Below are 16,336 nucleotides of genomic sequence, written 5' to 3' on the forward strand. Positions count from 1 at the left end.
ACAATTAAATTTCTTTCATCTTGACAGGAGAATGATCCTTGGTTAACGTAGGATTGCTAGGTTGCAGGCTTTTTTTTTTTTTTGTAAATAGTTTGTGGGATGTTTGTTAGTTCTCTGTTGCTTCTAGTGTTACAACAGATGAGAAGTCTGATTCCTTGTCCTTTGCAGAAAACCTTTTTTTTTCTGTCTGGAAGTCTGTAAGATTTTCTCTTTAGCCTTAGAATTCAGAAATTTTACCAAGACATGTCTTTAAAAAAAGAATCAATACTACTAGAAACTCATTGATTCTTTCCAACATGCAGACTCAAGTCTTTCATAGTTCTGGCAAGTTTTCTACTATAACTTAATAAATGTTCTACTCTTGTCTCTTGTAAGTTTTTTCTTCTAGAAGTCCTGTAAAATTACTACTATTTAGTATGTCAGAACTCCTAAATCTATCTAACCAAAAAGTGATCTTTTCTCATCATTTCTACTGTGCATTTTGGGTATATTTCTTGTCATTATTCTTCTAGGCCACTAATCCAATCTTAGCAAATGTTTGGTTGGTAAATCATCTTTTTAGGTGGAGGAAGTCTCCTTCCCCCCACATGCTGGCTGTTCTTCAAGTGTATTTTTATTTTTTTTCTGTTCAAATATTTGTCTCTCCCCATCTGCAGCTCTAGTTCATTGTGCTGTTATTTGTTCTGGCTGATCTTCCCCATCTAAATGCTGGGCCCTGTTCACTGGGAGCAAGTCCTTTGTTAGCTCCCAGGAGCTCAGTTGGGTTACTGGGGGTTCCTAAGCAGTGGCTGGCTCACTGAATCCTCTCATAATCCACTGCTTTAAGATTCTCATCCTGGAAGGAAGGGTCTGGGAAGGAACAGTTAGGGAGTTTGGGATCAACATGTACACACTGCTACATTTAAAATGGATAACCAACAAGGACCTACTGTATAGCACAGGGAACTCTGCTCAATATTATGTAACCACCTAATTGGGAAAAAAAAGTTTGAAAAAGAATAGATACATGTATATGTATAACTGAGTCACTTTGCCAAAGCAACCTTGAGAAAGAAAAACAGAGCTGGAGGAATCAGGCTCTCTGACTTCAGACTATACTACAAAGCTACAGTAATCAAGACAGTATGGTACTGGCACAAAAACAGAAATATAGATCAATGGTACAGGGTAGAAAGCCCAGAGATAAACCCACGCATATATGGTCATCTAATTTATGACAAAGAAGGCAAGAACATACAATGGAGAAAAGACAGCCTCTTCAATAAGTGGTGCTGGGAAAACTGGACAACTACATGTAAAAGAATGAAATTAGAGTACTCCCTAACACCATATACAAAAATAAACTCAAAATGGATTAAAGACCTAAATGTAAGACTGGACACTATAAAATTCTTAGAGGAAAACACTCTTTGACATAAATCACAGCAAGATCTTTTTTGACCCACCTCCTAGAGTAATGAAAATAAAAACAAAAATAAACAAATGGGACCTAATTAAACTTAAAAGCTTTTGCACAGCAAAGGAAACCATAAACAAGACAAAAAGACAACCCTCAGAATTGGGAAAAATATTTGCAAATGAAGCAACAGACAAAGGATTAATCCTCAAAATATACAAATAGCCCATGGAGCTCAATATCAAGAAAACAAACAACCCAATTAAAAAATGGGGGGAATACAGAGGTTGGAAGGGAGGGAGATGCAAGAGGGAAGAGATATGGGAACATATGTGTATGTGTAACTGATTCACTTTGTTATAAAGCAGAAACTAACACACGATTGTAAAACAATTACACTCCAAAAAAGATGTTAAAAAAAAATGGGGGGAAGACCTAAATAGACGTTTCATCAAAGAAGACATACAGATGGCCAAGAGGCGCATGAAAAGAGGCTCAGCATCACTAATTATTAGAGAAATGCAAATCAAAACTACAATGAGGTATCACCTCACACCAGTCAGAGTGGCCATCATCAAAAAATCTACAAACAATAAATGCTGGATAGGGTATGGAGAAAAGGGAACCCTCTTGCACTGATGGTGGGAATGTAAATTGATACAGCCACTGTGAAGAACAGTATGGAGTTTCCTTAAAAAACTAAAAATATAACTACCATATGACCCAGCAATCCCACTACTGGGCATATATCCTGAGTAAAACCATAATTCAGAAGGACACATGTACCCCAGTGTTCACTACAGCACTATTTACAATAGCCAGGACATGGAAACAACCTAAATGTCCAATGACAGATGAATGGATAAAGAAGATGTGGTACATATATACAATGGAATATTACTTAGCCATAAAAAGGAGCAAAGTTGGGTCATTTGTAGAGATGTGGATGGACCTAGAGTCTGTCATACAGAGTGAAGTAAGCCAGAAAGAGAAAAACAAATATCGTATATTAACGCACATATGTGGAATCTAGAAAAATGGTATAGATGAACCTATTTGCCAGGCAGGAATAGAGACATAGACATAGAGAACGGACATGTGGACACAGGGTGGGAAGGGGAGGGTGGGAAGGATTGGGAGATTAGGGTTGACATATATACACTACCATGCGTCAAATAGATAGCTAGCGGGGATATGCTGTGAAGCACAGGAAGCTCAGATCAACGCTCTGCGATGACCTAGATGGGTGGGATTGCGGGGGAGGGAGGTCCCAGAGGGAGGGGATATAGGTATACATATAGCTGATTCACTTCATCGTACAGCAGAAACTAACACAACATTGTAAAGCAATTATACTCCAATAAAAAAAATTTGAAGAAGAATAGATACATATATATGTATAACTGAGTCACTTTGCTGTACACCTGAAACTAACACAACATTGTTAAATAACTATACTCCAGTATAAAAAGTTAAAAAAAAAAGATTCTCATCCCCGAGGTGTAGGGTGTGGGAGGGGAAATAAAAGGAGAAGTTTGAGATGAAGAAAGATATAAGAGACATAATCAGTGCAACATATGGACCTTATATAGATCTTAATTTTAACCCTATACAGATCCGATTTTGATCTATGAGGAAAATTTGAACACTGATCATTATCAAATGAGATAATAGAATTAAACGTTAGGTTTTTAGAAAGAATCTTTTTCATGTAAAGATACATATTAAAATACTTATGGGTGCAATTATATGACGATTAGGATTTGCTTGAAGAGAATCAGGAGAGAGTGGGACAGCTCCTTTTCCTTTCTATCTAGTCTCGGACTTTTCCTCTCCATGTGGCCTTTCCATGTGGTCTCTTTAGCAGCAGATCTGGCCTTCTTGGATGAATGACCCCGAAAGCACAAAATTAGAAGTTGCCAGACCTTCTTAAAGGCTGAGGCCCAGAACTGGCACAACATCACTTCCTTTACATTATGTTGGTTAAAGGGAGACAAAGGGTCATCCCAGAATCATTGGAGGAGGGGGCTACACCAGGGTGTGAATACCGGAAGGTGTGATTCATGGGGCTAAATTAATTCATCTACCACACCTACGTATTAATTAAACCTTTAAAATTATAACGTTGAGACGTCTTCTCTCCAGCTGAGGACTGCTGTGGACCAGCCATTTCAGTGAGGAGAGGGGTCCTGAGCCTTTTCTATCCCATTTAGCATTTGTCCTCTTCTGCCAGCCTGCCAACATCTCTGACCCAGCCAGCATCAAAGCAGGGAGATGCAAGAACAGTAAACAGAGTGGGAGTTTTTACTTTAATGATGTTTTTCTAAGTTGGCTTCGCTCTTTGAATTTGGCAAATGTTTACAACTGATTTCTTCTCTTGCGACAGTTCGGTGGCTGGGGCAGAGTTGGTGTTTCATGAGTTCCTTTGAGATCTCCCTCCAGGCCACGGGGAACTTTGTATTGTACTTTCCACAGCAAAGGTACTTTCCTGTGACTCACTGGGCCCTTAAAGCTCAGGTTTGTCTTCTGACTCTTCAATGAAGACCCTTTGCTGGGATCCCCTCTTTACCCATCTCCTACTCACACAAAGCAGTCCTCTTGGACAAAATTCGGACCAACTCCAAGTTGACTAGATCACATTTCCCACAGCTGGAAGCACTACTCACATACCCTTGACTCAGTAATCTCTGAGAATGGAAACCAGTCTGGATGCAGGAACATATCCTTAGTTGGCACCATCAGAGAAGCTAGCTAAGTGAGCCATCTTTCCCAGATTTTAGATTTTTCCAGGGAGAAGCCCATTTTATCACCCCAGTGTCAGGGAACATATCAAGCTCTTCAAGTAAATTCACTGAAGATCCCTTTCATGAGGTTCACACTCCAAACCTACCTCCTTAGGTGGAGAGAAGGGCTTTCCAGATCTGCTCTCTCCAAACGAATCTTCTCCTAGGTACTGCTCTCAACCATTTAGACCCTCAGTGTTGGAGGGGCTTAAGAATTGTGTCCTGCATAGAAAACAGACTTGTGGTTGCCAAGGGAGCAGGGAGTGGGGGAGGGATGGATTGGGAGTTTGGGATTAGCAGATGCAGACTATTATATATAGAATGGATAAACAACAAGGTCCTGCTGTATAACACAGGGAACTATATTCAATATCCTATAGTTATTATATTCAATAACCATAATGGAAAAGAATATGAAAAAGAATGTATATATATATATATAACTATATATATAACTATATATATATAACTATATTCAACTATATATATATAGTTGAATATATATTCAACTATATATATATAGTTGAATATATATTCAACTATATATATATAACTATATTCAATATCCTATGGTTATTATATTCAATAACCATAATGGAAAAGAATATGAAAAAGAATGTATTTTTATATATATATATATGTATATATATATATATAACTGGATCACTTTGCTGTACAGCAGAAATTACAGAAATTACAGAAATTTACAACATTGTAAATCAACTATACTTCAATTAAAAAACAAAAAAAAGAATTGTGTCCTGGGTTTTCAGTTACCTCCTTTTCCCAAGTTCCTGAAGATGGCTCATCTCACTTTGGTTATCTACTATCTATTGTATCTTGGCATCTCCATCATGACTTTTAATCTCATATCCTAATACAAATGATCTGTATGTGCAAGCTGAATTCATAGCCCGATTCCTAATTCAAATGTTTGTTTTGCACTTCCATTCAAATGTTCCCAAAAGGTTTTCTTCCTTCAGTAGTACCTTGAGACGAGTGGATTGAGAACAGTTATTTAGAGAACATGGAGAATGCGTAGTGCTTTATATTTCAAAAATAATTTATATCACAACATCCTCAAATTTCTTTACCCAAAGGAGAGACTAAATGCTGATAAGTTCCCTTTTCCTCTTCTACTCTGTACAGCTACCCAGATATTCATAGTTTAGGAACCAGGCCACTTCACTGACATAGATGATCAGGAATCCAGGGCCCATCTTGGTAACCATAGGAGCAGGCAGCCAATGACATCAGAAGCCTACGTCGTGGCTTCTGTTTTCTTAGTGCTGCTATGTTGAAGGAAATCACAAGGTGAGGCAAGGAAAACATTATATAAAAAGCCTTTCATCCCTTTTGAGAGGTACTTGGGAATGATTTCTAAAAGAAGTATCTGAATCCCTGCAGCCATTTTTAAACCTTCGGCTTGCATTAATAAAATTTACAGTAGGAAAGAACTTGACAATTTGAAAATGATGTAAAGTAATAAGAATGCAGATTCAAATATATCTATTTTTTATCTTATATAAAATATATAAATACATTCTTTTTAAACCAATTGTTAGGTTTGGCTTTTAGTTTGACTATAAAGGCACCCAGCTGTAGGATGGTTATGCCATAACCCCAGACTTGTATAAAGTCATTTTAACATAAACAAAAGTTGGATGCAGCAATTATGCTGGCCTATGGTGTTTGATTTCTACCTGAACTCCACTTTTCCTAATGTTCCACTTTCCTTCCAGCTACACTCTAGGCTTCTCAGATTACCTCCTCATGCCTGTTCTATTCCATCATTATTGCCAGGTCCACTCATTCATTTTCAGGGAATCTCTAAAACTGTACTTGAAAATAACTTGCCACATGCCAGGTTTATTATTCAGAATGGTAATGCATGTATTATATTTGGCCTAGAGCCTCAAAAAAAAAATTAGTGATTTTATCCCACTAAGAAAATTCACAAGCCCTATCCTGGTTAGAAGTAGCTAGCAGTTTGGTTAGTTGTTATATGGACAAAGGAGAAACGATTTTTCTAGCTGCATTGACAATTAAGACTACTAAAAAGAGGGGTTTTCAACAGAAGCTGAATGACCCAGTCCATATGAGCTCCTGAAACCCTGGCAGATCTGTCCCATTACTAAGGAATAAGGGAAGCCTAATAACCCTCTCAAACAAAAATCCATGTCACATGAAATGTGCAAAAATGAGCAAAACATTACAAAGAAATGTCATTTAGGAGTCGTTCAATACATTCATAGCTTGACTCAAACCATATCATTCCAGCCCCGTGGGTACGCCCAGTCTCAGGTCACTGTTGATGGCTGCACAAGCTGTGTGTCATACAACCCAGGACGCCGGTGTTACTTTTGACATAGACCAGCTCAACAATGCAGTGGCCATGTCAACCCTCTCTGGGAGACATAACTTAGTTGGGGATGGAGGGCCTCTGACTTAGGACTGCTGATTCCCTGATCCATTATGTCACCCCTAAGTGTCTTGGGTGCAGGAGCTCCCTCACAGGTAGGAGGAGGAAGGCCTAAACAAATGTCCCTAGTGCATCAGCAGGACTGGCTTAAGAGAAAGACATGTGCACAAAATGTCAAGACAGAAATCTTTAAAGAAACTCTTTTTAAAATAGCACTTCTGAATTCAAAAACAATTTGTCCCAAGACAAACATTTTAAAACTCATCTTTTGTGAGCTAATCGGTTGAGTGAATTGAAAAGGTGTATTTTGGAATTGTGCAAAACCAGTTCTTCTGCAATTTGCTTCTGCAAATGGGTTATCCCACTTGTAACAATATGTATCCTATATATGACAAAACTTTGTCACAAAGAGTAGCTGTGAGAATGCTTGCTCCTACCACGGTGACTCCACCACAGCTGCACAGCCAATGAAGCTTGTGTAGTATTATTTAGCAGTAAAGCCCACCCCCTGGTGGACATGAGTAGAAATTTAAAATCAGTAAAACCTTTCAAATATATTTCATTCCTCTTTAACGTTTAAATCATAGAATTGAAAATGTATAGGGGATAGCTGCTTCACTGGTGGGCCATAAAAGCTGTAATATGGTAGAAAGATTTGTGTGTGTGTGTGTGTGTGTGTGTGTGTGTGTGTGTGTGTGTGTGTGTTTTAATATACATTTATTTATTTAATTTCTTTATTTTTGGCTGTGTTGAGTCTTCGTTGCTGCACGCGGGCTTTCTCTAGCTGCGGCGAGCGGGGGCTACTCCTCATTGCGGTGCACGGGCTTCTCATCGCGGTGGCTTCTCTTGTTGCGGAGCACGAGCTCTAGGCGCGTGGGCTCAGTAGTGGTGGCACACAGGCTTAGTTGCTCCGCGGCATGTGGGATCTTCCCAGACCAGGGCTTGAACCTGTGTTCCCTGAGTTGGCAGGCGGATTCTTAACAACTGCGTCACCAGGGAAGCCCTGGAAGAAAGATTTATGTTAAAGTCAAGGCTTTTGAGGCCATCGTGAGGGTTGAGGTGTAAAGCCATTTTAGGGTTTGGAGTGGGGTAGGGTCTCTCAGTCTTGGCACTATTGACATTTTGGGCTTGACAGTGTTTTGTTGTGTAGGGCTGTACTGTGCATTGTAAGCTGGTTAGCAGCATCCCTCACCTCCAACAGGCTGATGTTTGTAGCACTATACCACACATGCACACACATTGCCAAATATCCCTGGAGGCGCTATAAATAACTCCCAGTTGAGAACCGCTGGAGTAGAGGATGACATGATATGATATCATTTAATAAAATCACTCTCTGCTTCTCTGTTGAGAATAGCCAGCAGGCAACAGAGAGACCAGTTAAGATTGGAGATGGTGAAAAGTGGTAAAATCCTGGATATATTTTGAAGTTAAAGCTGACAGAAGTTTTGGAAGGACAGATATGGAGTGAGAGGGAAAAAGAGTCAATGCTGCCATCAAAGATTTTGGCCTGAACAACTAGAATTGAGTTGCCGTTAACTGAGATGGGAAAACAGCGTGAGGAGCTGGCTCTGGAGTTGTTTGGACTTGAGGGTCTAGATCAGGAGCACACAATTGTGGATGTTAGGTTTGAGAGTCATTTTAGACACTCAAATGGAGATGATAGACTGTCTGGAAATTAGGAGAGAGGTTCAGACTGCTGCCATAAGCTTGGGAGTCATTAGCTTACAGATAATATTATAGATAATATTTAATGAGCTTAAGAATGAAAAAAAATGTACATATATTATATATTTATAAAAAAGTAGATATATAGACAGATACAATGACTGGGCCCTGAGCAACTCTAACCATTCGATGTAAGAGTATACGAAAGAACCAGCAAAAGCAGCAGCAAGAAAAGTTAAACAGGCAAGTGTAATGTTCTGGAAGTCATGTGTCTTTGTATGTTTTTTTTTTTTTTGGCTGCGTTGGATCTTCGTTGCTGCATGTGGGCTTTCTCTAGCTGTGGCGAGTTGCGGTGCGCGGGCTTCTCATTGTGGTGGCTTCTCTTGTTGCAGAGCACGGGCTCTAGGCGCACGGGCTTCAGTAGTTGAGGCTCATGGGCTCTAGAGCGCAGGCTCAGTAGTTGTGGTGCACGGACTTCGTTGCTTCGCAGCATGTGGGATCTTCCCGGAGCAGGGATCAAACCCATGTTCCTTGCATTGGCAGGCAGATTCTCAACCACTGCACCACCAGGGAATTCCTAGTTTTTTTTTTCTTTAAAAAAATGGTTTTATCTTAGTAACTCCCTTCTTAATGTTATCATTCATGAATATCTGTAATTTATCATACTTTCTGAAATAACTTAATTACCTGGCTGTTTCTTCTAGATTGTGAGCTTCTGAGAATGAAGATTTATCTTTGCATCTTTGTAGCAACTAGCACAGTGACTGGCACGTAGTACATAATAGATGCTTCTAGTTTAATAGGAAATTCACTCCTCCGAAATGAAATCACCTGTACAATAAGGTGACAGTCATTGAGATTCCCAATTAATTCGAAATCAGCAATAACTCAGACATAATTAAAATAACTAAGATATTTAGATTATGTGGCACCATCAAGGACTCAGCCACCAACATCTGCTGTACTGAATCCTACAATGAAAGGGACCCCATCCTTGCCTTGACTTCTACCAAAGTGTCTCAGCTTTTGTTTGTTTTACATATCGGTACTCCTGATAAGATTTTATTTGATAAAAGAAAATTAGTTCCATGGTTAAAAACTATGAAGACATTAATCAACCCTAATAGTGTGTTGTCATCAGACTCATCAAAAGACATGCTTGAAAACTGAAAAGGCACCGTTAGCCTTCATGTTATCTTTAAAAATATTTAGTTGATTAAGTAAACAATTGCTTAGTCATATTGTATGTCTACAATGTGCCAGAGATTATGTAAAGTGCTTTGTATATTAATACTTTATCTTATTAACTGTCAATAACAACCCTATAAATTGTGACACAGATGAGGAAACTGAGACTCGGGGATATTAATAAATATACCCCCAAAACTTCCAGTTAATAAATGGCAGAGCCGGCTTTGAAACTAGATTTGACTCCAAAAATAGTGGTCTTAAATACTAGGCTCTACTGCCTTACGTGTATGGCTATGAAAGAAAGGCTATGAAATTACTACAAATGGTTTTTTATAATGTAGGAGTTGCTTTTGTTATGGAGGTGAGGGGAGAAGGGAAGGATGAAAACAGGAATAAAAATTACATTTATAATTTTTATAATTATAGCCCGTACTCACAGATAATGTTAGAAGAAAATGGACGAAACAGAAACACGAATGATCCCAAGTGGTAGAATTGTGGGTGGGTTTTTTTCCCTTATTTCTACTCTTTATTGGTATTATCCTTAATTTTTTCAAAGAAGGTATATTAAGGTGAGTCATAATTCAACGGGGTTGGTGGTGGTATTTTTTATTATGAAAAAAAAACCTTAACTTCCACTAAAGTTGAACTGAAGAGTATAATGAACTGCCATATACCAATTCTGGAACTCAATTCCGATAATTAACAACTACAGTCAATCCTGTTTTGTTTATATTCCCAGCCACATCCCTCCCTATATTATTCTGAGTCAAACACCAAACATCATGTCATTTCACTGTATCTGAGTAGGTGTCTTAAACATAGCTGCAGTAAAGCCATTATCACACCTAAAAGTTTAATAGTAATTCCTTGCTATTATTAAATAACCAGTCAATATTCAAACTTCCAGTTGTCATAAATGCTAAAATATGTTTTTTTCAATTTTTAAGTTTTTTTGATTCAAGATCCAAATCAGATCCACATATTGTGATTGGTTGATATCTTCTAAGTACCTCTCACCTTGTATGTTTCCCTCCAACTCCCCTCCATCACTTTTTTCTCCTTGCAAATTATTGAAGAAACAATTGTGCCAACGGCATCCCTTCAGTGTCATTCAACATAATATGCTGTTCTCTTTCCTGTAAATTGGTAGATACTTGATCAGATTTAGGTATGATTCTTTTTGGCAAAACTACTCTATGTGTCATAGTGTGCTCCTCCCTCAGAAAGCACGCGATGCTAAGAGTGAGTCTCTTTGTTTACTTTTAGCAGCTGAACAATAGCATGGCCAATGCTTATTATCTCCATTAATTCACTGGAAGTTGCAAAGTGATGATACTGTAATTCCATCATTCCTTTTTCACTCATTAAATGGAACTTTTTTTTTTAAGAAAAAGTATCCTTCATTTACTACTTGCCTATCCAGAGGTACAGTGTGTATGGGAACTGTAGGAAATATTGAATTCTTTTCTGTTTATTTACCAGTTTTCAAAATATTGTCAGCTTGCTAGTATCCTCCAATGGTGATCAATTAGTGCTTTGGTTTTTGTATGGTGTCTATTTAGTATCATTTTGAACTCATGTATTTAAACATATTCAGCGTTTCCACTCACTACAGATATTATTTTCTATATTGATGTTCAAATTGTGCTATCTGCCAACTGGCTCATGAGTCTTTTGAGTGTACTAAATCATCCTTTATAGCTTTCTTGCTATCTGACCTGACAAGATATGCAGGCTCATTTTATACTTTTCCTACTGAATATATCTATTTCTTCTTAAAGTAACTTGAGTTTATGCTGATAATTCTAATTAAAAACAGGGCTCTACAGATTTTCCTAAACTTATATCTCCTTTCTCTTCAGCCAAGAATCCTAGTCCTAAACAATGAATGGAATGATAGAATTAGAAAATCACATAATTATTCACTTGCCTTATTCACAATGTTTTATTCCACACAACAATCTCAGAATGCTGACACTGTCACCAATATGATTGTCAACAGTGTAAGATGATTTTGCAGTTCTTTTTTACTTTAGGACGTATCCCGCTAGGGAGGTACAAATTATCGCATTTTATAGCAATTGGCATAGTTATCTGTGTGGCTGTGGCACCAACTGTTTATATATTTAGGTACATTTGGTGTTTCTTTTTTTTTTTTTTTTTTTGATTATAACATTGTAAAGATATTTAAGTGACTCCAAAGTCAAACCAACAAAACATGGTATATTCCAAGAATTCTAGCTTCCAACATTGTCCCTTCCAATGTATTCCTCCCCCCACCCCCTTATTGGTAACCATTTTTTAAAAATTATGGTTAAACCTTCAATTTTTAAAAAAATATAATCATATACTTGTGTGTATGTGTGCGGGTATAGAGCCCTACCCTTCTTAAATAGTAACACGCTACAACACACTTTCCTCTAGTTTGCTTCTCTCAATTAACAATGTATCCTAGAGAAGTAGCTGAGTTAGTTTTACAGCTACATAGTATCCATTACATGGACATACCATAGTTTTTTAACCAATCCCTTGAAACTATTTTTTTAAATTTTTTTTCTAAGTGTGTATTCGGGATAGAATTTTAGAAATTGGATTGCTAGGTCAAAGAACAACTGCATATGTAATTTTGCTGGTTACTAAAATTTACCTCCATAGGGACTGTTTTGCAATGACAAATAGGAATATAGGAAAGTGTTTCCCCACAACTTTGTCAACAAAGTATGTTGTCAGATTTGGAATATTGCAAACCCACAGGTGAGAAATTGTAACTCCATATACTTTTGATTTTCATTTTTCTTATTATGGGTGAAGTTGAGCATCTTTTCACATGGTTAAGAACCATGTGCATTTTTCCTATGAACTGTCTACTCATTTCTCTTGCCTAGTTTGCTATAGGGTTGTTGGTCTCTTTCTTCTCTATTTAGGAAACAAGTCAATCATTTTACTCAAGATACAGTTTCCAACCCTCTAATCATATAACTTTTCAGACTACGCATTTCTTGAAAAGTGGTGACTAGCACTACATATTCCAAATGCAATCATATCACATTAAACATGAGAGAAAGAACACTGGGCTTGAATCATGTACCATCTCGTCAATTAAAAAAACAAATTCTGTGCCTTATATGTCAAGGCATAAGCTTGTTGCATCCAATTGACTTTTCTCACTATCCTCAACTTCTTAGCTATGTCTGATATGACTATACACATCCCTCCTTAAAACTTCATTTGTGTGGCAAACTGGCTAGGTACAAATCACTTAAACCAAGTTACCTTAAATTCTTTTTGGAAAATGTCAGGACATTAATAAAAGTCAATACTTAAGTCATTTGCCCTTTCTGGCTCCATTTCTTCGGCTATGAAATAAAGCAGTTGGTCTTCTTAAAGTGTCAAATTATCTGGTCTTACATCACTTCCTTTTCAAAAATCTACTGAGGACTACCCCAACTGCTTTTAAAACACATCTCCAAAAACTTTTCCAAGTTTATTCTTCCCCAAATGTCTTCCACTCACTGTCTCTTAAACCTCATTTTTTTTTTTTCTTATTTGTACACTTCTTGGGCCAGAAGCATCAGCATTACCTGGGAGTTTTAAATGCAAATTTGGGGGCCCCATCCCAGAGCTATGGACTCAAGAAACTGGGGCTGAGGCCCAGCAACACATGCTTAACAAGCCCCACACCCTGACTCCTGACTGACGCACGCTCAAGTTTGAGAAAACAATGATATAGCCTAACCTTTCCCACAATTCTGCGAATGCCCTTGCTAAAAGCTATTAGCTTCTATTGCATTTTAACTAAGTTCCAGGTATTTTTTCATGTATATTGTCTCCCCAGCTAGGCTAGAAATTAAAGTCAGGTCTTCATCTCTTATCCTATCAAACAATCTAGCATGGTTCTAGTCACGTTCCAACGTTTGCAAAAACCTCAACTACATATAGCTTGATTCACCTATTGTTGCTTTGAAATAGCACAATAAAAATTTATATAATTTCTTTCCAGGAAAATAACTATTTCATGAGAGCAGTCTTAAAAGATAGGAAAATTAAATTTGTTTGGCCTGAGTCAACTCCTTCAAATCTATCGTTTTAGAAAAATGTAGGTGAAACTTACCGTAGGCTTAATAATGTTCTCCCGAGATGTCCAAGTCCTAAACCCTGGAACATTATATAAATACTATGTTACCTTACATGACAAAAGGGAGTATACAGATGTAATTAAGGACCTGAGACAGGGAGACTATCCTGATCATCCAGGTGCGCCCGACAATGTCCTTATAAGGGGGAACAGAGAGAGACACTATGACCAAAGAGAGATCATATGACGACAGACGCAGAGACACTTGAAAATGCTGTACTTTCGGCTTTGAAGATGGAGGAGGGGGCAAAGAGCCACAGAATGCAAGGAATGCAGCTCCAGAAGCTAGAAAAGGCAAGAAAACACTTACTTCCCTAGAGCCTCCAAAAGGAACCAGACCTGCCAACACCCTGACTTTAGCCCTATGAAACTGATTTTGGACTTCTGGCCTCCAGAACTGTAAGAGAATTGATCCGTGCTATTTTAAGCCACTAAATTTGTGGTAAGTTGTTAACAGCAGCAATAGGAAATCAATACAAAGCTTTTGACAAGTTTTTATTGTGAAATATTGGATTTAGAAAAAAAGTACAAAATGTCAACAGTCAAATGTGTACAGGTACAGTATTTCAATAGTCTATACATGTGAACAGCTTAACAGGTTCACTGCAGAATGCATATTTAGACCAATACAATCTAAAAAGGACTGCAATATTCACAGGCTATTAATACATAAATAACTGGAGCCAAAATGACCCTCACTGGTAAATGCTAATCGATAGCTGAAAACAGGCTAGAAAGCACAATACGGCACACCATAGTATCTCCTTACAGGTCCACATTGAGAGGATATCAGGTCATTATGTCAATACACTACAGATTCAGGACTGGGACTCAATTACTAGTTTATACAACTGCAAAATAATAGGTTATAAAACCAGGTCATAGAATAAAGAGAGGGCATTTAATTAGGACTAAATACTGTGAAGCCCCTAAAAGGTTTTAGCCTTGGAATTTACAAAGCTTAAGTATTTAGACTCATTTCAATTTTTAATCTCTTACCTAAAAAACGGGGAAGGGGCATCTTTCTTTTGTAGCAGCTCCAACAAGGTATAGAACTATTACACAGTTTAAAACCATAATGACCACTGTGGATTGACAAATGGCTATGAAACCAGAATACAAACATTATAAGTTTTAAAGAAAGGTAATGACGGTATTATGAATTTAGCAAATCCTGAAAACGTTAAAATCTGTGTTAAGGAGGCATTACCTATCATTGTTGAGAATACTAAGTTTAGGAAGATTACTGCATGAAGATTTCATACAAATAAACTGGTTTAATTCTTTCAAGTCTGACTGATTCAATATTTTACTATCACTTGAAAATTACCCTAGGTATATGTTTTCAAATTGGACAAAGAATTATTTGAAATCTGTTTATAATGAATCACTATAGGAATAATCTACTGAAACATGAATCATGTTATTAAAAACAATTATTACAATCATCCTGTGTTCTGAGGAAAGAGGATCTTTGATAGGACATTCATAACCAATGCTTCAAGACTGATAAATTTAATAACAGTTTACTTGAAACAAATTTACTTTGCCCATAAATTCCTAAGAGAAGGAGCCTTCTACTCTATACAGTATATCTAGCAATGCTTGACGCTTTAAAATTGAACTGAAACTCTGAACAGGCATTTACTAAGTAGGAGATCAATTCTATTACAGGCTGAAAACCACTGGATTAGAACACAAATAGTCAATAACTTCTCCTAACCTATCCCACCCTACCTTAACCTTTTATAGACAATTTTAAAGACTCTGATATAATTTTCTTATAAATAGTGCCTGAATCTTGCAGTAGATTCTAATTTATTTAAAGATAATCACAGATTGATTTAAAAGATATTTTTTTCCAGATTTGCTTTAACTTACAAATTAAGTATGGTGTACATAAATATTAACTTAGATAACCACATATTATAGGGAAAGCAGATATATGGACCACTGCAGAAAAATTATTAATTTTTAAAAATTTTAATAAAAGAAAAATAAAACATGTAACACAAAATATGAACATGAAGCCATATGACATAAAAAATAAAATTATTCTATCAGAAGTGATTTAAAATTAAATCTTTTGGGAAGTATTTTGACATAATTCAATGAATTCAATGACCAACAGCTTCCCATATCACACAGAAACAAAGCACAAAATTATCTAAAGTCTAGATGCATTATCAGTTCTTAATGCAACCTCAAACATTTTACTAGCAACGTTGATTTCCTTTTGAAATAGGCTTCTGTACATATGCATTTATATACAAACATTTATTAAACATGATTTTAAAACAAACTGTATGTACAAAAGATCAGCATTCCTATAAATAAAAACATTAGGTGGCAAAAAGGCACTTGTAAGTAAAAATCTACAGTAGTTTTTACAAAACAAACACATTTACCTTGGATACTGTACAATAAACATTAATTCCTATACCAATAATGAAAATACTAGTTTACTAACTAATGGTAACGATGTAACTTTAAAAAACATATTTACATATACTCTGAAGTCCATTTAATAAAAGCACCATGATTCTCTCCTAAAGTCATGTTCATGAAAAGTAAAAACACAATTACCAAAAAACCAGTGTTCACAATTTTTCTTGTTTAAAAGTTTTTGTATTTCTAAATTGAAAACTGTTTATATGAAATTAGCATAGTGTAAGACAAAAAACAAAACAAAAAGCCCTGCTGCTCTGACTTCTGAAAACCATACCTACTCTATTATT

Source organism: Lagenorhynchus albirostris, chromosome 9 (genome assembly GCF_949774975.1).
Source record: "Lagenorhynchus albirostris chromosome 9, mLagAlb1.1, whole genome shotgun sequence".
NCBI classification, from domain to species: domain Eukaryota; kingdom Metazoa; phylum Chordata; class Mammalia; order Artiodactyla; family Delphinidae; genus Lagenorhynchus; species Lagenorhynchus albirostris.